The sequence below is a fragment of the Sorex araneus genome, chromosome 6, assembly GCF_027595985.1.
Source record: "Sorex araneus isolate mSorAra2 chromosome 6, mSorAra2.pri, whole genome shotgun sequence".
Taxonomy (NCBI): Eukaryota; Metazoa; Chordata; class Mammalia; order Eulipotyphla; family Soricidae; genus Sorex; species Sorex araneus.
The window spans coordinates 92978899-93001758 of NC_073307.1; the positions used below are offsets into that span (position 1 = coordinate 92978899).

At 44.6% G+C, this 22860-nt stretch overlaps 1 non-coding gene across 1 annotated transcript; it reads right to left on the minus strand.

The window, feature by feature from the left end:
- Window positions 1-20350: 20350 nt before the first annotated feature.
- Window positions 20351-20457, minus strand: LOC129406180 (U6 spliceosomal RNA). The gene has a single exon (XR_008630843.1). It is a non-coding gene; the product is annotated as a U6 spliceosomal RNA (small nuclear RNA).
- Between the last annotated feature and the right edge of the window lie 2403 nt (window positions 20458-22860).

Below are 22860 nucleotides of genomic sequence, written 5' to 3' on the forward strand. Positions count from 1 at the left end.
ACCCAAATATCCCAATGAGCCCCACAACACAGAGAAGGCTCTAACTCATCCACTCTTGCTGAGATGTCCATGGTACTTTTCATTCGGGTAATAACTGACCCCACATCTCTGCATGGGATCCACGCTGGTCTAGGCTGAGGGCACTACCTGATGCCAGGCAAGTGTCCTGTGAAAAGCTTTTGATGGCATCATGACAATTGATCCAGAGAGGGATATTCCCAGCCTTACCTCTCTTATTCACTAACTGTCCCACAAACCTGAGGCCATGGGAGGTCACTTACTCAGTGCACCTTTCAAGGACCCCAATCAGGCTCTTCATTTCTGACTTTGGTGGGTTCCTCTTACATGCCTTATACATAATGTAGAGGAACTCAAGGATTGGGAGGCAGGTGATGAAGGAAAAAGGGAAGGAGAGCAAGAAGAATACAAAGAGTATTGAACAAAATGGTTCTAATGAAACAATCAGGCAACTAACACATTGTTCAAGAAGTCAGAAAAGAGGGGATGGAGTGATAGAATGTCCATACACCAAGGCAATACAACTAGACATCCTCAGACACATTTGAGAGCTACACACACACACACACACACACACACACAAACACACACTCACAAACACCCAGGTGGGTTCTCTTTCAGGCCTCCCAGACAGAATGAGTGTGGGGTAGTCAGTAATGTGACTTCCCCTCCTGTCTCAGGCAGCTTCTAGATTGCCACCTGGGAGTTCCTGGAGGATTGGATTTTATATAAAGTGAAAGGGAAAAAGACTGTGTGAGAGAGAATGCTTTAGGAAATTTTAGAAATTTTGTTGTAGGGGAGATTAGTATTTTTAAGATTCTTCTGCCTGACTGAAGAAACCGATATATACATACCTCTCGGAGAGCCTGGCAAACTACTGAGAGTATCCTGCCTGCACGGCAGAGCCTGGCAAGTTACCTGTGGAGTATTTGATATGCCAAAAACAGTAACAATAAGTCTCATTCCCCTGACCCTGAGAGAGTCTATAATCATTGGGAAAGATGAGTAAGGAGAGGCTGCTAAAATCTCAGGGTTGAGTGTAATAGAGAGGCTACTGGTGGTGGCTCGAGTAAATCGACAAACAACAGCATGACAGTGATACAGTGACAGTGACTGAAGAAAAATAGAAGACCTGGGCTTAATGAAGGCTTAACAAAGCCTTATGTGTTCGTATTTATTCGGTGGGGTCTCTTCTAGGGTCTTTGACATAAGTAGGTCCCTCCCAGAGGCCATCATCTCTGGTAGCAAAAGCTTATGATAGGCTAGTCAAGGCAAGTGCTCTAACACAGCTATGAGGGGACATGGGTTGAGGTTGAGAGATTCTACAGAAACAAGAAGGGAAAGGAAAGGCAATTAGGTGCGTCCATGTGCTAAGTCACATGGTAGGAATACACAGTGATTCCCTATTTAACAGGGGAATTAATATTTTCATTGTATGAGGGTGCAGGTAACATGGTCCATGTCACACAATTCCAACATTGCAAAGAGGAGATGAACTCAAGGTTGGCCATAGCTACCTGCATTTCCAACATCATCTATGCAGTGTGTAGAGTTTCAAGCAGATGATTACAGGAATTTTGAAAGCATGAAGTGGATTTAATGTAGCTTGATTAGAATGGTCTTCTGGGGAATGCTCGCAGCAGGAGGCATGGAGGGGTAAAGAGACGAGTTCAGGGTTCCTGATCATCTCCCTCTTCATCCTTCTGACTCCTTACTCAGTATAGAAACACTATTTCGGGGCTGGATGATAGGACAGTGGGTAGGGCATTTGCCTTGCACGCGGCCAACCCAGGTTCGATTCCCAGCATCCCAAGTGGTCCCCTGAGCACCAGCAGGAGGAATTCCTGAGTGCAAAGCCAGGAGTAACCCCTGAGCATCCCCGGTGTGACCCCAAAAGCAAAATAAAAGAATAAAAACATAAATAATATTTCTTCTCCCACTGCTCTCCTCAAGTATTTAGTAGCTGTCCTGGCTTCTTGAGCCATTTAACAGTAGGAGTAGTAGAAGGAATGAGTGAATACCTCAGCCACGACTCCTGAGGAGATACCCGGAAGGAAATATTCTCACAAATGCCAACTGGGTGAGTCATTTCACCCCTCTAGGGTTTATATACTGTTAATAAACTTTTTCAATTATTGATTCCTATGGAGAATATCTCGGCCTGGAGGTACCCTCTCACTGTGAGGTCTCGGGGAGGACCCAGTCAGAGAACAGAAAACTGAATACCTCGGCTTATGATTCTGCAGGATCTCACAGGCAGTGCTCTGTATCCAGGTAGAGAGCCGTGGCTTTAGCCTGTGGGGGAAAGAACAAAGTGTGAGGTTCAATGTGAGAAACTGGGCCAGACAGAGCAGTTAGAGGGTGGGTCTGGGATTTTGTCCAAAGGGTTTCAAATGCTAAAATGCTGCTACTCAAACTCTCTGCCTCAAACCCTCTGCCAAATCCCCCAATGAACCCCATAATTGAGAGAAGGGCTCTCTCTCATCCTCTCTTGCTGAATTGTCCATGGTTCTTCTCTTTCACTCCAGTAGTAACTGACTCTGACTTTGCAGGGGATCCCTGCTGATCTAGACTGAGTGCACTACTTAGGACAAGCATGGAAACGATCATCTCTAAGAAGAAATTGATGACACTGTGCCTTTTGGTCCAGAACTGGACGTTCCCAGCCGTGTTCCCTCTGTTAACTAACTGTTTGATAGATCCTAGACAATGGGAGTCATTTTTTCAGTGCACATTTGAAGGACACCCATTAGGTTTCAAAATTTCAAGGCTGCAATGAATGCCCATAAAACAAAGTAGATACAACTAGACATCCTCAGATATTGTTTTCAATGTATCACCAAATAAAGTAGAACCTTTCGCAATACAACTAACCACCCAAGAGATCAGCAGAAGCCCTGATAAAAGCAGGATTAGAGGTCACATAGGCCTTCCGGTTCAGGTACTTAAAGGGGAAAGAGGGACTTAATAACACAAAGGATGGTCTCTGCATAAACTTTAGATGAGCCTCACAAACACACACACACACACACACGCACATAAACACACACACAATTATTCACACCAAAAGTTTGGTTCTGTTTCTGTCTTCTATCCAAGATGAGTGTGCAGGTTTTAGCAATGTGGCTTCCTCTCTCCCCCAGCAGCTTCTGGATTCAGGGCACACAGGTCTTAACCCCATCACCCCCTGAATCAGAGAGGGCTAGACTGTGGGTATGGAAGGCCTTCTCATCGTCCTGCTCCTATTTCCCTCATGACCCTGGGAAATCACTCCCCTCATGGGGCATCAGTTAATAAAAGAACGTAGCACTGAGCAGGCACCCAGTCTCAAGGGTGACACCAAAACTGATTCCTTGAGCTTCAAAGACAAGTTGTTCCTTGAGTCTTGACAGAAATGCTTTGTCCCCACAAAATGGGCAGCAGGGCCCAAGGACTGGTAGGCTAGGTCACAGAGTGGAGATTCCCCGACTCACCTCTTCCTCCTCTGCTCTCTCCATATTCCCATATTCCCATGGAATAGCTCATCTCCCACTCCCACGCCCACTTTCAAATGCCATTTGGGGTAACTGAGTTTCAGGAACACAGTTCAATGAGGGGTACTGGGTTGTCTTTGTGACAAACCTGAGCAGCCGCCCCCATTAGTTTAAGGAACTGGAGGAGGGAGCAGCAGTCAGCCCATGGGTTCAAATCTGGGCTTTGCTGCTGCTTCCTGTGTGGCCTTAAGCCCTTTACCTAATTTCCTAGAACTTGATTCTCTTTGTCCACAGTCACCAATGTCCTTTGAGCAAGGTTGTGAGAAGATGAGGGTGAGAAGATAGAGGTGGGATCCTCTCTCCCCTGCTTACCTCGAAGTCCTCTTCTGGCAGCTGGGATTAGGATCCAGGCTCTCAGTGCAGTTTAGCTCCTGACCTCGTGGTTAAATATGAGTGTGTGCTCCCCCAAGATAACAAATCAGAAACTGAAACTCACTACTCTTGAACCAGTGAAGATAAGTCGAACATACCAAGTTCAGTGCCCAGGATACAAGTACAATTTCTGCTCCTTTCACGCCCTGATAGAAGAGTAATTCCAAATCCCTCGTTTCATTTTTCTCTTCTCAGCCCACCACCTGTGATCTAGGAAGGGATGCCAATTCACTACAATATAGAGAATCGAGTTGACACTTCAACATCCATTGAGCTGGTGTCCATGTCAGAGACAAGATAAACACACAAGAAGACAAACGTGCAAATCTGAGCATTGGACACTAAGGGAGGGAAGAAAACCAGGTCGTCCTGGTTTAAAAATGTACTGGATATCATGACTTCATGGTGTAGTGATCACACCAATTAGAAAGAAGACGATAGATGCTGAGAGGAGAAGAGAGCAGTTTCCTGGGAAACAAACCATTACTTCCAGGGGCACCCAATATTGACAGCATTTATATGGCAGAGGAAGTAACTGAACTCCAGTAGACAAAAGTCGAAGGCGTTACTGAAAATTCCAGGCAGAACAAATTCAGAACTTGAATCAAGTCTTCAGGACTCAGCCTCTCAGTGTGCTTGTTCTGTTTTGGACCTGACACCCTGGATTCATGCAACACTGGGATATAGGAACACTCATTCAGGATGTTTGAAGAAACAGAGAATACTAATCAGTCTCCTTTTCCTGGGAGGAGAGGTGTCCCTATACAGGATCAACATTGTTTTCTGGGTAACAGTTGGGTTCTGGATGGAAGGTCAGAATGTCAGAAAGAAAGTATCTTGAGATGATGGACTTTTGTATGTGTCCCTATACCACTGGCTTGGCCATCACAGAGTCCCTGCCAAGAAGACAAGAGGGACCCAAGACCTTCAGCAAAAGGCACAGACAGAGTCACATGATGTAGCAGCCAGGTGGGGATGAGCCTTAGGTATTTTTTTTTTGCTTTTTGGGTCACACCCAGCGCGATTCTCAGGGGTCACTCCTGGCTCTGCACTCAGGAATTACCCCTGGCCGTGCTCAGGGGACCATATGGGATGCTGGGAATCGAACCCGGGTCGGCCGCGTGCAAGGCAAACGCCCTACCCGCTGTGCTATCGCTCCAGCCCAGCCTTAGGTATTTTTTAACTGAAACTGTGAGATGACGCCTCCCCACTGGAGACACTACAGTTCTAGCGACTATAAAATTGGACACTACTTGAGCCCTAGTATCACAGAAAAAAATCACACAGAAAGACCATCTTGAGTCAAGATTTTGTCCTGTCTGTTTATCTGCATTTTCAGACACTGTGCATGCTTTGACAGTTCTGTGGGGAGTGATCTGGTGATTCTTCAATGGGCAGGCAGCTTCTATAGCGCCCCTTTGAGGCGACTGGAAGAACCAGAAGCTAATGGATTTTGCACCTTAGCCCTGCTTGGTCTCTTCAGCTGGGGGTGGAGGGTTGGGTGGGCTTAGATGATTAGATTCTGGACATTAGGGTGAGTGTCACAGAACAGAGACAGCACTCTCTGCCATTCCTCATATTATAGGGTGAATGGGAGAGAGTAGGGGATTGTGACAAAGGTACTTACAGACATCAGAGAGAAGAGCATAAACGCCCTCATGCTACCAAACTAAGTGCTGAGGCAGCTGGTGACGGCGTCATGAGGAGTGTAGAGTAAAGCCTTCACCCTAGCCATGGTGGCCGGGATGCCAGTACCATACAGAGACACTTGTCTCACAGGCTTGTGCAGTTTCAGAAAGGTGCAGAGGTAAGGAGGAAGACAGAAGCCAATCAAACTATCCTGTGATACCTTTGTGCTGACAGGTGTTCATTCTTTGTATTTAATTCTTTTTTAATAATTCTTTTCATTAAACTCAATATTTCGACAGGAGTCCCAACACTATTACACCTTTCCACCATAATTATTTGAAATGTGCTCGCCTTCATTCAAACCTGTCGAAAAGTAAATATAAAAAAAGAAAAAATATAAGAAAAATTTTATATTGCTCGTTGTGAATAGCATAAGATGTTGCGTGGCTGCAAGAGCAGCCACAAGCTCCTGGATTTCTAAAATATTAGATAATTTGGGTCTGGAAAAATCTCTGCAGCAAGCTGCTCCGTTCCGAGATTCCTTTGTGTGTCTCTAGGGGGCAGGTGGAGGGAGGATGCCTATTCCTGTCTGAGGTACCCCAGTGAAATTGGCCTGGCTTAAAGTCCAGTAGCATCTCTGCAGCAAGCTCCTCGGTTCTGAGATTGTTTTGTGTGTCTCTCTTAGTGCTTAATTCATGAAGTAGAAATGGGTTTGATTCCTTGTGTGTAAAGTGTTGGAGGGATTGGGTTCATTTGAAGAACTCAAAACAGCATTTGAGTCCCATGAAAAGAAGTAATTGAGAGATAATTTGAGAAGAATATTTTTTTGACGGGGGTCAGATCAGGAGATGTTCAGAGTTACTCCTGGCTCTGCACTTAGGAATTACTTTTGTCAAGACTCAGAAGTGACTATAAGGAATGCCAGCCTAGAACTGAAGGTTGACCTTGTGCAAGGCAAATGCCTACCTGCTGTAATATCACTCTGGCCCCAAGATTAGTAAGATAAATAATCTTTTTTAAAAAATTTTTATTTTATCACCATGTGGAAAGTTACAAAGTTCTCAGGTTTATGTCTCAGTTATACAACATTCAAACACCATCCCTTCACCAGTGCCCATATTCCACCACCAAAATCCCCAGTATACCCCCCGCCCCCGCCCCCCCACCCCAACTGTATAACTGATGAATTTCACTTCATTTTCTCTTTACCTTGATTATGTTCCATATTTTAACACAAAACTCACTATTCTTGTGGGAGTTCCCCCCCACAAAAGACAGCCCTACTAAAGAAGCATTTGATAATTAGTTTTCCATTAAAAGATTGTATGTTTTCAGTTTTTAGAAAAGGTCGCGCGGCCGATAACGCTAACGGTTCGAATATGTCCCAGTCCCGCATCCCGGAGCCGTGTTAGTTGCTGCTCAGTGTCGCCAGGGCTCCATCTGGAGAAGGTGAAGATAAATAATCTTAAACCTAAACTTTACTGCTGAGTCCAAGGGAGGTGGCATTTAAGAACCCAGAAGACCAGGGGATCCACCAGATGGAGAATTAAGAGGTGGTGAATTGGTGTGTGAGGTTGTAGGTCAGGGAGAAGAGGGGCGGTGAGAGTCACAATTTTGGGATCTTGAAGCAGGTACAGAAGGAAATCGAGCGTCCTTTCTGCAGAGTGCTAAAGCTGAGCCTTTAATGTTTTCATAGCATTTGATGGGGAGCATGGTAGCACCTCTACCCTGCCTGTGCAGTGACCCTGGTCTACTCTGTACACTAAATTGCCTCTGGTCTATGCTAGGATCTCACATAGGCAAATTCACCTGCTAGATAGGACATTTTTGATGGCATGATATGGACAGAACAGTGGGTGCTAGAATCAATCGTGGGAGCAAGATAATGAACCGGAGGCTAGAGGAAGACCCCTCCTCAGCCACAGGGACAATGAGCTTCTCAAGGGCCACGTGCAACATGCAGGTTCACTGTGATTACAGGCAGCTTCACCTCCTGCTCTGAGATGCAGACTGGGAAAGCCAGGACATTGGTGGTTGCTGAGGATAGGGGCACTCATGTCACTCTGCAGGAACAGATCTCCCCTGGACAAAAAGAGTCAAGAAGAAAGCAAGCAGAGAAGAGTAAAAGGAGAACTGAGGACCTAGATCTAAAGGAAAGCCAATGAGAGGGGATGAGAGGGAAATCCTATAAGAGGGTGCGCTCTCACCTTCCCCAACAGGTCCTGACACTGTTCCTCAACCTGGTGGACAGCAGCTGACATCCTACTTTCTTTTGGGAAAGGCCCACCATAAACCATGTGATGAGTATGTTCATTTTGTATGAACATACAAAAATGCTAAATTTTGATTTTTTAATAAAAAATGGTTCTAATGTTATCACAGGTACATCAAGTCAGATGGAGACTGGAGAACAAGAACAAGAAGCAAGTAAAGAAGCTCCAAGGCATTCAAGACAGAGGCAAATGGAATGTAGGGATGATAAGGTGGGAACACTACCTCTACCATGCATAATATCATCTCTGTAGGATAGAGCAGGGTCATTCCACTTCCCTGTAGATTTTTTTTAATTTTAAGGGGTCATAACATGTATAGTTACCCATAGCTGAGTTTCTGGTGTGGAGTGTTCCAACACAAATCCCACTTCAGGTGATGCCTTCCCTCCACCAGTTTCCCCAGTTTCCCTCCCACCTCTTATCCTGCCTCCTCAATGGGCACATTTGAAAGCCATAGCTTGTTGTCCTTTGAATCTCATGCTCACAGAACTGCTGGCTCTGTAGTTTAGACATATACAGACACTACACCTGTACAGCACCAATGTGCTCAAAGTCCCTGACCCCTACCCCTGTTCCCTCACATCCATCTCTTCTTACTTCCCAAAGCCCACCCCAGTCTCTGTTCTTGACATTGATTTGCTCAATGCCCTTTTATATTAGCCAACTTAATTCAGATTCCAGGTCTACTGGAAGCAGCAAATCAATCAAACCTGGGTCTGGGATGTGACTCTGGGAGGCTGGAAGATGGGAACCGAGAGGAAGAATTGAGTCTTTCTGGTTTCCACATTGATAGGACATCAAGGCTTGGAGAGATAGAGAAGCAATGGCAGTGCCATTATAGGCTTGATAAAGGAGCTAGAGGAAGCTAGTTCTAAGTTTCCATTCCAGGGTTCCTGGAATTGAGTGCAGATCCTGGAAATGAGTTATGATTTACTCTAAGTGAGATAGCTGTTAGATTTATTAATCAGATGCATGTAGAAAAGCTCCCTTTTATAACTCTTATGTAATCTTTAGACTGGAGCGATAGCACAGCGGGTATGGCATTTGCCTTGCATGAGGCTGACCCGTGTTTGGTTCCTTTGACCCTCTTGGAGAGCCTGGCAAGCTACCGATTTTATACACCCACAGGTCAGAACCTGGCAAGCTACCCATGGCATATTTGATATACCAAAATCAGTAACAACAACTCTCACAATGGAGACATTTCTGGTGCCTGCTCGAGCAAATTGATAAACAGTGGGATGACAGTGATACAGTGCTATTTAATCTTTATGTAATCTTTATATAACTCTGACATAACCAATCAGCTAAGTACAAGAAGTGGAAAGTCCCTCAGGCTGCAGCCAAAAGGTTGGTCCATGGAAAGTCTTTATTATACAATAATATGGCATAAGACTTGGGATTACTTGCTCTCCAAGGAAGCTGATGTGTCATAGAGCAAGACTGGGGCCCTAGATCTAGCTAGCCAAGCTAGTCAATAAAGACCCTTTGCTGATTGCATCGCAACTTGTCTTCATGTGATTTCTCTGGGGAGATCTTGGCCCGGTTTAACAGCTGCATGTGGGGAAAATACTTCAACCTCGAACAAAACAATATGTGTTGACAGAAGTAAGAATATTTCTCTGCGAAACAAACCAATTACCTCCAGGGCCCTAGAGTGGACAGCTTTGATAAGAAGAGGGAGGATTTGGACTCTGTTTATGAATCCCGAAGATTCACTGACCATCCAGAAAATCAAATTCATATCTTTTTTTATTTTTAAATTTTTATGGATTCACCATGTGGAAAATTACAAAGCTTTCAGGCATAAGTCTCAATTTTACAATGCTCAAACAACCATCCCTTCACCAGTGCACATATTCCACCACTAAAAAAACCCCCAGTATAACTCCCACCCCCATCCCCCGGGCCCTCTAGTCCACCCTACCCTGCCTGTGTAACTGATAAATTTCACTTTACTTTTTCTTCACTTTGGTTACATTTAATATTTCAACAAAAAACCCACTATTATTTTTTGGAGTTTACCCCCTAGAATCAGACCTGAAGAGATATAAGATATTGCGGCCGCACGGTTTTGGATTTCGGCACTTTACTAAGTCTAGAAAAATTTGTGGCAGAAATTGAATCAGTGCAACCTTGTACCTCTCATTAGTGGTCCTCATAAGCTGGCAGTCTCCACGCCCTCCCCCTCCCTGGCAAGGAAAAGGCGAGAGAGAAAAACCTTTCCCCTCCTGGGCAGACATGGGGCCACGGCTTAATTCATAGTCTAGAGACATTTCTGCAAGAAGCTGCCAGTACCACAAGTAGTTTAGCTGGCCTCTGGGATCATTCTCGTGCAGCTGCGTAGAGGCCGCACACGTGCGGCATTGGGGTCACATCTTGGATCAAATTCATATCTTAAACCAAGGCATTAGCACTCAGTCTTTCTGTCTGTTTGCTGCCTTTTGCGCCTGATAACCTAGATTTATCCAGAACTGATGCTGAGGACACGTCTTCAGGGTGTTTGAAGAATCACAGAGAACATCCCTCTGCCTTCGGAACCTCTCCTTTGTCTGGATAAAGAGGTGCTGTCATGCAGGATAACATCGTTTTCTGACAACAGACTCAATTATAACTTGAAAGTCCTAATATTAGCAATAATATATCATGAGGATTGGTCAGAACAATCTTTACAGAAGAGCTATAAGACAGAGCTCTTAGAATAGTTATGATAAAAATTTATGATCTATATCATTGGCTCTATCCTGTCTGCACTTTGGATGAACTTCCATAATGTAAGCTAAGGAAATGCTGATTTTAGAAAACTGCCTGTAGCTGATAAGGTGCTATGATGTTGCTGCATTCTCCAAAGAGCCTGAGCAGGAGGCAAAGTAATGAGGAATTTTCAGTAATGTCCCATACAAAAGCTTCGAGACCATTGCTTGTTGCTGATGTTCTTAGACATCCTGCCTGTCTGGACTTAGCCGCCTGGTGAAGTAAATCCCTTTGTTCTCCCACCAAAGATGTCTTGGTGTTCTGATCAAGCAAACACCCGTTATAACAGAATAAGTCTAGAACAAGAAAAATGCTCCTTCCCAGTGTCACTGTTCACTAGAAGTTCTCCATGGTGTGAGACTAAATAGTCAAGGAGATAATCATGCTTTCAACGAGTCTTCCACTTCTCCAGGGAGCTCAGTACTTTCTGAATGTGTCTGAACCCAAGTGCCAGGTAGAGAGGGTGTATCTATCCATTAACCTGGTCAATCCTTCATAAGGGAGACCTGGTGGCACTGAGACAGACCCTGGTAGAGTGAGTTCTGCCACAGAGAATGTGTTCTGTTGGAATCCCAATACTGAGCGTCTTTCCTCCTGGCTTTAGTCTATGAACCTAGAATGATATTGTTAGGGTGAGGATTCAAACTCTCACATTTACATGATAAAACCCTGCAACATTCATTATCTGGAGACCATTTTGGGTGCCAGTTATTGAACCAGGGTCACAGCCACAGTCTCATGCGAGCCTTCACCTTAATCTTTGCAAAATTCAGAGCGGAATTTTTTTTAAATACCCATGATTCGGTGACCTTACAGTCTGGAGGGTAAGTACTTGGGAAAGCAAATTGTCTCTCAGGGTAGAGAAAAAAATCCATTCCATTTAATTGACTTTAATGAAGTCTCAGTCTCTTTCCATGATTGTATCATGAAGATGTCATTAGATTGAATGTTTCAATTTTCAAGAGATTTTCATTTATTGATACATAGTTAGAAGTAGCAATATGTGTAATAGGAGAACTTTGTAGCATTTTTTCTATATTTGTACTATTAGTAGCAAATATTATCAGAATACCCCACATTCTGATTGCGACGAAACCACCAAGGTGTTCAGCTGCCACAGGAAAGAACTTTTCTGTTTATCTTTAGTGGATAAAAATATTTTTATGGAAAGAAATTTAGAGAGATGTGATGGGTGAAAAAGAGAGAGAGAAAGATGAGTGGGAGACGAGAGAGATGAGAGAGAGACTCGTGTTCAAGAGGGAACAGGGACCTCTCCATAGTGTACGATGACTAACCTTGTCCATTTGGTAGAGAAACCAAAAATCCATATGGTTGGACTTCAGTATTTTGCTGTAAGGTCCTCAGAGGAGAGCGTAAGACCTGACATACAACCTGCCCTGGGCTTTTTTTTGTTTAGAATTTTAAAATTTTTTATTAATGCACCATGAGATACAGTAACAAAAATTTCATGCTTGACCTTCAATCATACAATCATCTAACACCCTTCCCTTTATCAGTGCACATTTTCTACCACCCAAATCCCCAGTATTACCCCCCTATATTCCATACCTGCCACTTCCTGTGGCAGACAATTTGCAAAGTATCCTTTCTCTACTTTAGTAACATTCGATATATCGAGACTAGTCCTACTTCCCCTCATACCTGATGAAAATACAATTGCTAGACTATGTGTTTTGCATTGCTTGTTATGGACATAATATAATGCCACTTAAGGAATTCTAAGATTTTAATAATTAGGATCTGAAGAAATTGCTGCTGCAGTTTGCTGGGTCCGAGATTCCTGTGTGTGTCTCTGGATCGTGGCCATGTGGGAGTTGGTGCTTCTTGCTGGCTTCTAGTCAATGGCGACTGCTGGAGCTACTAGAGGGCAGATTTGGGACGGCACCTGCCCCTATCTGGAGAGGCTCAGCGGAGAAGGCCTATTGCACAGTCCTGGGCCATCTCTGCCGCAAGTTACTCGGGTCCGAGATTCCTGTGTGTGTCTGCCCTGGTCTTTGCCCTTCATGATCAATGTAGATTTGGGATCCTTTCCACTCTATGAAGAGCCTTAATTCCTTTCTAATAGAACCTCTGTTTTGCTCATATTAGGCTTAGTCTCTATCTGTTGCTCTTACCCAATGAATCGCAGCTGGTTGAATTATTCAATAATATTGCAACTAAAGCAATTAAACACAATGGAACTCTGAGACCAACGGTTGCAGATTTAATAAATGACTCATTGCCTGAAACGCTAAGTACACAAGTGAAACTGAAAGAAAATATGAATTATCTCAGAACTGCTGGAAAATTGAAAAAGTTGGTAAAGCACGGTATTTTTCCATGTCAGGCAAGAGACGGACCTTGACTTTGCTGACTTCTCTTGTGTGTTAGAATTGAATCAGAGAGCCCCATACCGACCAAGGAGTAGAAAGATCTTTCTCGGTTTGCTTTCCCCTGCCAGGGGAAAGCGCCGTGATGTCTGCCATATTATGAAGACTTTTAAGCAGGTGTGAACTTGGTGGCACGGGAAAGAAAAAAAAAGAGAGAGGTTGGAACTTAAAACAGCGGGACGCCTGTGGTAGTCTCGGGCCAGGGCGATATTGGTGCGAGCTCTGCTGAGATGCGACCTGAGTGGCCACATGTTTATTTGTACGGCAGCTCTGCTGCCGATGACCACGATCCGGAGGTCAGCTAAACTACTTTGGGTACCAGCAACTGTTTCCAGCAATGTCTCTAGACTGTGAACTAAGCCAGAGCCCCATGCTGCCCCAGGAAGGGAAATGATGCAATTTCTAACATAAATCTCACTGGACTTAACTACTAAAGTACTAAAATGCAGAAATACTAAACCACGCGGCCTCAATAGTGGTCGCACGACTTCATATCTCTTCATTCTCACCAGTGGAAAACTAACTATCAAATGCTTCTTTGTCAGCAGGGCTGTTTTTTTGAGGGGAAACTCCAACAACAATAGTGAATATTGTGTTGAAATATGGAATGTACTCAAGGTAAAGAGAAAATGAAGTGAAATTTATCAGCTACGCCAGCGGGGGTGGGGGATGGAGGGGTGGGAGGTATACGGGGTTTTTTGGTGGTGGAATATGGGCACTGGTGAAGGGACAGGTGTTCGAGCAGTGTATAACCGAGATAAGCCTGGAAACTTAACTTTCCACATGGTGATTTAATAAAAAAAGACAGAATGGAATCAAAATTTCATATTTGCTGGGTTGGCATGTTGCTACATTTTCCTGACACATTTTATTTTCACTCTCTTGCTCTGGAAAAAAACTGCCATGAACAGAGTTTATCCTGGCTCTGTGCTCAAGGACTCTCCTTGCAAGGCTCCAAGTATCTTACGGTGTATTGGGGATCCAACTCAGGTCAGTCCTGTGCAAAACAAGTGCCTTACCTGCTGTACTACCTCTCACGTCCATTTGCCGACCTCTCTAGGAAGAAATGGAAGACTCATTTAAATGCCTCAAAAAAAAAAAAACAACACCGTCTAGAGTGAGGGGACTGAGAAAAGTCTTCTGTCAATATAGATAAAAGACCATATCAGGTATTAGAGGCTTTCTGAGTATCCCAGATTTTCTTACAGTGTGTGGTCTATTTGTTCTATTTTTATCTTTATAATTAAATAATCACATTTATGTGATGAGAATGATGTTGAAATTTATGGCTCAGTGTTCCTAATTACCTCATCACCTCTTGGTTCTGCTCCTGGACTCTTATCTTGGGGACTTGTTTGGCATTTGCATACTGTACACTTGGGTGTAGAGAAGCCGATGAGAGAAGGGAACCATGGTGATATATTTTTTCTCTTGCCACTCAATGAGGAATGAGGATATTCTAGTAAATTCCAGGCTAACTCCATCCCTAAACTGGCATAGACAAATGAGATTATATTTTTATCACCTTTCTTTTCTCCCTACGTAACCCATCTAAGTGATCTAAGATCTAAGTGATTGTGCCTCATTCATGTCTTCAGGGGATACCAGATCATGCCAGCTTAGATAATTTGGACTTTGATGCTGGAAGTCATGGGAAGGCATAAAAAAGTAGGAAGGAAACTTTGAGAAGGGTCTGTATCTTAAGGAACTGTTGGTCTAATTTGGGATATTAGAGGGACAGAGCACTTTCTCAAGATAAACATAGAAAGACATGCCTGAGGGTCTTGTGAGTCTATACAAACATATAACTTGGGCAAGAATGTTGTTGGCTGCCCTTTTTCTGTCACTTCATTTCAGGCTGATCCTTTCATTGGCACAAACAAGGATCTGGCTCAGTCGAGTGTATGTCCCGTCAATCTGGAGGGCAGGTGAATCCATCAGTCAACTCCATAAAGTCTTTAACAATCATTATGTCTATTGAATGAGCAGCAGCATACAAGGCCCAGGAACAAGACAGAACTGAAACATGGTGAGGTTTCGTATTCTGAGGCTCTGAGATGTTGCATCATTGTGTGTTTAATTTTCATATTTTCTTTGGCAGTGCCAGAAATTGAACAAATGACCTCACACGTTCAACGCAAATGTTCTTCTGTGGAGTGACTACCCTCAGGTTGACTACCCTGACTTACCTCAGATTGCTCTCTTCATTGCAAACTTGCATGTGACTCGGCAAGTTTCTTACCCTGTTGTCATCTGGTTCCTTATTCCTTTTTTTCTCAGAATAAATTCTGTTCTCACAACAGAATTTCACTATAGTTTTACTATAGGGATGCTGGATGTGACGCCCGTGGAGTTGGCCACCTCATTAGCAATGGTACCGTTCTTATGATCCTGGTCAGCTTTCACTGCAAGTACCTGCTTTATGTGTTCCTCAACATCCCTTTTCACCTGAAGATATAATTTCAAAAACTTCTCCCTGAACTCCTTTTTGTTGGTGGTGCATCTCTCTGACTTCCATGGCCGTGAGCGTTCCATGGTTCTTCAGACTGTCACAAACTGCCTTTGCGTCATCTTGTCATCTCTATAACAAAGAAGGCAGATGATTGACAGTCAGTTAGATGATCTGCAGGTGGGCTGGACAATGCGTATCCTGGATAAACACCAGAGTTTTCACATTCACTCAAATGAAAGTATATGATAGAATCAATACTTTTCCCCTTAACATTAAGTATGTGTTGTACGTTGTAGTTGATCCCCAGTACTTATTCATCAGGAAATAAATATGTAAACATCATTTATGATGCTCTTCAATCATAGATCTTTAATAAAGAACCAACACCCCCTAAGACAACTTAATGCCTTCAGCACGGCAGGTGTTCATATGGACGCTGAAGCACCTTTGTTTAGAGAATGTAGAGTGTAGTGAGTAAGGTTAGAGAGTGGTTTAGACTTCCCCCCAGAAGGGTCACAAATGCTTCCTAATACCCTCTGAGAAAACTCCCAGTGAATCCAGAACCTAGAAAAGGCCTCTGCCTCTCTGTCTCTCTTTCTCTCTCTCAACCCCTCTTGCTGTGAATTCTGCATCCTCACTCAGATAATAACTGATTCCGTGACTCTAGGGAATCCCTGCTGGTCTGGGTTGACAGCACTTCCTGAGGACAGGTATAGCGTGCCTTTCTGTGAAAAGCAATTTATGGCATGATGCCTTCAGGTTCGGAGCTGGACCTTCCCAGCCCTGTCCCCTCTGGTTCACTAAATGTCCCAGGAACCTGAGCGATGGAGCATCACTTTCTCAGCATACCTTTGAAGGACACCAATTACGCTCTTCTTTCGTGACCTTGGTGGATTCCTTTTCACATATCCTTACACAGAACTGAGGAAGTCAGGGATTGGGAAGTGGGAGATGGAGGAAGAAGGGAAGGTGAGCATGAAGAATCAAAAGAGAAGATGGAAGAAAATGCTACTATTGAATCAATCAGTCAACTAGTACATTGTTCAAGCAGTCACAAAAGGATCTCCCTGAGAAACTGGAAGAAAATCCCCAAAGAATTGAAGCTATGTTCAAGGAAATTTTGAATGGAGGAACCTTTTGATGACAACCCCAGAGACTTAAAAAAAATCCAATTTATGGGATCTTCTAAAAATCCAAGGTTGCAAAGAATGCCTATAAAACAAGGCAGAAAAGTAGGGATCCTCAGATATTGTTTGCAGTGTTTCAGCAAGGTGCATTGCCCGGAACCCTAGTGGTTGAGATCCTGCCACATATGATATAGGAACTTTATTCAGGTTTTGATGGTTTAGAAAAACCAGACCGAGCCGGATCTTTCTTCTGTAGAGGAACGGGACCAGGTTTACCGGGTTTAGAAAAACTGGACGGTGCCAGCTCTTTCTTGAGTAGAAAACAGGCTGGCAGGATGCTAGTCAGGGGGACTAGTGGAAGGGCCCCTTCTGGAAGACCGGCAGAGGACCTAGGCGGACACACTGGAGGATCGCTGGTCGGGTAGTGTGGGAGACGTCCCCGCTACTCCTGGAATACCTGGGAGCTGTGGGTGTCGTTTGGTAAGGAAACTTTAGGGGTGTCAGAATCTGAGATCCTGCTAGGCCACTTTTCCTGTGCACCTCTGAGGGACACGAATTAGGCTCTCCCTCTGTGAGTTAGGTGGGCTCCTATTTATATGCCCTATACATAATATATAGAAAGTCAAGGATGGAGAAGCAGGAACTGGCAGAAGAAGAAATGAGAGGAAGAATAATAAAAATAAAAGATGAAACAAAATGCTTCTATTGAAGCAATCAGGTGACAAACATATTACTCAAGCAGTTAGAAAAGGATCTCCATGAGAACAAATAGAAAATCCACAATGAATTGAAGATATTTTTAAGGAAATTTTGAGTGGAGGAGCCTTTTGATTACAACCCCGGAGACATACATGAAAAGTTAAACTTAGGTGATCTCTTAAAATTCAAAGTTGTCAAGAATGCACATAAGCCAAAGCAGATACAATTACACATCCTCAGACACTGTTTGCAGTGTTTCAACATACAAAAGAGAACCCTCCGCAGTACACCTTACCACCCAACGTATCAGCAGAACCCTGATAAAAGCAGGGCTGCTAGGCGGGTGAGAGTTCTGAGCTGCCCCCTCTGTGAGGTGTCTCTGTGGAGATTAGGGGTCACACCAGCCTTCTGGTGCAGGAATTTAAGGAGAAAGAGAAATTTAATAACACAAGAGTGCTCTCTGCATAATCTGTAGATGACACACACACACTCACACACACACAGAATAAGTTTAGTTCTGTGTCTGTCTTCCAACCAGGATGGGTGTGCAGGTTTTATCCATGTGGCTTCCTCTCCTCTCCCAGGCAGTTTCTGGATTCAGAGCTCACAGGTCTGTACCCCATCACCCCAAAGATTCAGAGAGGGCTGGGCTGGGTGTATCACTTTCCTGCTTCCATTTTCCTCATGGAATCCTGGGAAGTCACTCCCCTCAAGGGGACTAAGGTTACAAAAGGACCTAGTACTGAGCAGGACCCAGACTCACCCAAGCCTGAGTCTTTGGTTTTGAAGACAGTTGTTCCCTGAATCCTAACAGTAATCCTTTGTCCCAAGATGGTGGACAGCAAGGCCAGGAGGATGTGGGGGGGGGGGCGGGGGCATGGTACAGGGTGGAGATTCCCGCACTCTTCTCTTCCTCCTTTGCTGCCTCCTATTCCCACGGGAATAGATCCCACACCCTCATCCCCCACTCCCAAGCCCACATCCAACTGCCTTTCGTGATCTTGTGTCTCAATGAGAGGTATGGATGGTCTTTGTGATCCCACCTGAGCAGTCCCCTGCCTTTTAGTTTAGGGAACAGGAGGAGGGAAGAGCAGTTCAGCCCATGGGTTCAAATCTGGGCTCTGCATCTGATTCCTATGTGACCTTTACCTGACTCCCCGGAACTTGATTCTCCTCATCCATACACTGCTGTTTTATGAGTGAGCCTGTGAGAAGTTTGAGGGTGAGAAGCAGAGATGGGGTTCTCTCTCTCCTGCTCAACCCAAGTCCTCTTCTTGCCCTTGGGATTGGGATCCAGGCTCTTCAGGGCAGCTCAGCTCCTGACCCTGTGGTTGAGCAATGAGTACGTCCAGCTCCCAGAAATTAAATCAGAAGCTAAAACTCTTGAGCCCGTGAAGATAAATCGACCACACCATGTCCAATGTCTAGGGCACTTCCCCTCGGTTTCTGCTCCTTTCTTAGCCTTTCCATACCCACGTTTCATTTTTCTCTGCTCAGCCCACCACCTGTGAGCCAGGGAGGGGTCGCAATTTACTGCCATAGAGCCAATCGGATTGACACTTCACCGTCCATTGAGCTAGTGTCCATGTTAGAGCATAAGGTAAACACACAAGAAGACAAACTTGCAAGGACTGAGCTATGGAGACTAAGGGAGGGGTAGAAAGTCAAAGGTTTGGGCCGTCCTGGCTTCCATATTTATTGGATGTCATGGCTTCATGGTGTAGAGATCAAGACGATAGATGTTGAGAGGAGAAGAGAACAGTTTCCTGGGAAACAAACCGGTACTTCCAGGGGCACCCAATATTGACAGCATTTATATGGCTGAGGAAATAGCTGAACTCCAACCTACAAAAGACTTTTACTGAAGACTTCACTGAAAACTCCAGGAAAACCAAATTCAGAACTTAAATCAAGTCTTCAGGACTCAACCTCTCTGTATGCTTGTTATATTTGGGTCCTGACATCCAGGATTCATCCAACACTTGAGGCTATGGACACACACTCAGTATGTTTGAGAACCAGAGAATATTCATGGGTCTCCTCTCCCTGGAAAAAGAGGTGTCCTTATTCGGGATCAACATTATTTTCTGGGTAACAGTTGGGTTCTGGATGAAAGGTCAGAATGTCAGAAAGATTATATGATGAGATGCTGGATTGTTCTAAGTCTACCATGGCTGGTCATCTTGGTGTCCCTGATACAGAGGCAGGATGGCCCAGCACCTTCAGAGCAAGAGGCACAGACAGGCTCGCATGATGTAGCAGCCAGGTAAGGCTGCAGCTTCTGGTGGGATGAGCCTTAGGTAGGTTTTGACTTAAACTATGACCTGAAGCCTACCCTCTGGAGACACTACAACTCTAGCAACTATAAAATTGGAAACTCCTGACCCCAATATCACAGGAATAGTCACCCAGAACGACCATCTGAGGCAGGATCTTGTCCCAGTCTATGGTTATCTGCATTTCAGCCACTGTAAAGGCCTTGGCATTTCTGTGGGCAGTGATCCGGAGATGCTGAGAGGGGCCCAGCTGCTGCCACACTGCCACCTAGAGGCGACTAGAAGAATCAGCACCCAGGGATAGTGAACCTCATCCCTTCCTTGGTCCCTGGAGCTGGGGACTGGGCTTGGATTATATGCTGGACATTAGGGTGAGTGTCACAGAACAGAGACCCCACTCTCTGATCTTCTACTTATTATAGGGTGAATGGAATAGAGTAGGGGTTTGTGACACGGGAACCTTAAGGACATCAGAGAGAATGGCAGAAAAACCCTCGTGCTATCAAGCAAAGTGCGGAGGCAGCTGGTGACAGTGTCATGAAGTGTGGAGAGGACAGCCTACACCCTGGCCATGGTGACTCGGCTGTCCACATAGTCCAGGGACATTTATTTTTATTTATTTATTTATTTATTTATTTATTTTTTCTTTTATTAGTTCACCATGTGGAAAGTTACAAAGCTTTCAGGTTTAAGTCTTAGTTATACAATGCTCAAACACCCGTCCCTTCACCAGTGCACATATTCCACCACCAAGAATCATAATATACCTCCCCCCTTCCCCCCACCTCCCCAACCCCCCACCCCGCATGTGTAACTGGTAAATTTCAAAAAATATGGAACGCTTCACGAATTTGCGTGTCATCCTTGTGCAGGGGCCATGCTAATCTACTCTGTATCATTCCAATTTTAGTATATGTGCTGCCGAAGCGAGCACAGTCCAGGGACGTTTCTATTGTCTCACAGGCTGGATAAAAATCAATGTGTGGCCTCAGGAAGGAGAGGAGCTAAGGAGGAGGACAGAAAGACAATTAAACTATCGTAATGCCTTTGTGCTGATAAGTGTTCTTTGTGTTTGATTCTTTAAGTAGGAATGTATTGGATTCCTTGTGTGTTTAGTGTTTGAGAGACTGGGCACATTTGCAGAGTTCAGAAAAAGATGAGGGATCCGCGGAAAGAGGTGATTAACAGATTGAAATGACTAGTTTTTTAGAGAGGGTCAGATCAGGCGATGCTCAGGAGTTACTTCTGACTCTGCACTTAGAAAATACTGTTGGCAGAAATCAGGGAGAACATATAGGATGCCGGGATGGAATCCAGGTTGGTCTATGAAAGGCCAATGCCTTATCTGTTATACAATCGATCATTTATTCTTAAAGTACATGATTTTAAATCTGAACTTCCGCTGTTGAGTACCAGCCAGCTGACTAGTAAGCACCTCGAAGAGCAGCAGATTCCCCAAGCAGGAGAGGTGAGTGGTGGTGGGTTGGGGTGTGGGGTTTCAGGTCAGGGAGATAAGGGGCAAGAGAGTCACAAAATGGGGTCTCGGGGCAGATTCAAGGGACTCACCACATGCTGGACATTAGGGTGGACTTTGAGCTTCCTGTCCGCTGTCACAGAGGGCTGCAGCTGAGCCTGAAGCTCAAGCATTGAGATGGGGAGCATGGGAGCACACCCACCACACCTGGACGGTGACCCTGGTCCCCTCTGTACCACTGAGTTGCCTCTAATGTATGCTGGGGCCTGGTCAAGGCAAATTTACCTGCGGAAAGGACTTTCCTGATGGCATGGTATGGACAATCTTCTCTGGGTAGAACAGTGAGAGCAGAGGACGATCAGAGTGCTGGAAGGAGACCCTTCCTCAGTCGACGGACCCTCGAACCAGAGACTTGGCAAATCCGATTGCACATGAAGATGATGAAGACAGAGAAGATACGGTTGAGGATTTCCCAGGTGTCTTGAGCCCCAGGGAGCAGGAGAAAACTGCCTGGCCAAGAGTCTCTCCCGGGCCAGGTCCAACACTGGGGTTCACTGGGTTTTCAGGCAGCTTCACTTTCTGCGCAGAGATGCAGAGTGGGAGATACAGGATTTTGGGGTTGCTGAAGATAGGGCACTTAAGTTGTTCTGTAGGAAAAGACTCCCCTGGTGAAAGAGGCAGAGAAGTAAGAAAGCGAAAAGCTAAAGGGGAATGAGGACCCAGGCTCTAAAGGAAGGTACCTGAGAGGGAATGGGAGAGAAATACTATGAGACTGCTGCCCACACCCCTCCCCAATACTCCTGACACTGTACCTCAACCTGGTGGGCAGCAGCTTACATTCTACTTGCTTTTTAAAGATCCCACCATGTGATGAGTATGACAGTATGAACATACAAAGACATTAATTCTGGATTCTTAGAAAAAAATTATTCTAATGTTATCGGACCTACATCACGTCAGATGGGCAGCTGCAAGGGCTGTCAAGGAAAAGGCAAATGCAATATACGGACAATATTGGTAAAATTGTACCTCTGCATGCATGATTCCATCTCTGTAGGGTAGGAGGTTTATTACCAGTTCCCTTTAGTGGTATTTTTTAAGGGACCGGAATTTGTCCAGTTATCCATAGATGAGTTTCTGGTGTACAATGTTCCAACACAAATCCTACTTCAGCAGTTCTCTTTCATTCACCAATTGCCAGAGGTTCCCTCCTACCTCTTATGCTGCCCTCTTGATGGGCACATTTCAAAGCCATAGTTGTCGACTTTTGGATCTTATGCCTACAGGATTGCTGGCTCCATAGTTTAGACATATACATACACTACACCTTGACAGCACCAATGTGCTTAAAGCCCCTAGCTCCTACCTCTGTTACCTTCCATCCATCACTTCTTACTCCCCCATGCCAACCCCAGGCTGTATTCTTGACATTGATTGGCTTTATGCTCCTTGATCTTTCCTACTTAATTCAAATCTTTGGTTCACTGGATGCAGCAAATTAATTAAACTTGGATCTGGAATGTGACTCCTGGATGCCAGAAATATGGGTTTTGAAGGTAAGAACTGCATCTTTCTGGTTTCCACATAGATAGTACATCAAGGCTACATGCGTACATGTGGGGGGAAATACTCAAACCTGGATCAAGACAATATGTGTTCAATAGAAGAAAGGATCATTTTCTGGGAAACAAACCAATTAATTCCCACTACTCAGAGTGGACAGTTTTGATAGGAAGAGGCAGAATTTGGAGTCTGATCAATGAAACCTAAAGATTCACTGACACTCCAGGAAGACAAAGTTCAAGAGTTTTAACCATGGCTTCAGCCCTCAGACTTTTGCTTCCTTTGGGTCCTGATAACCTA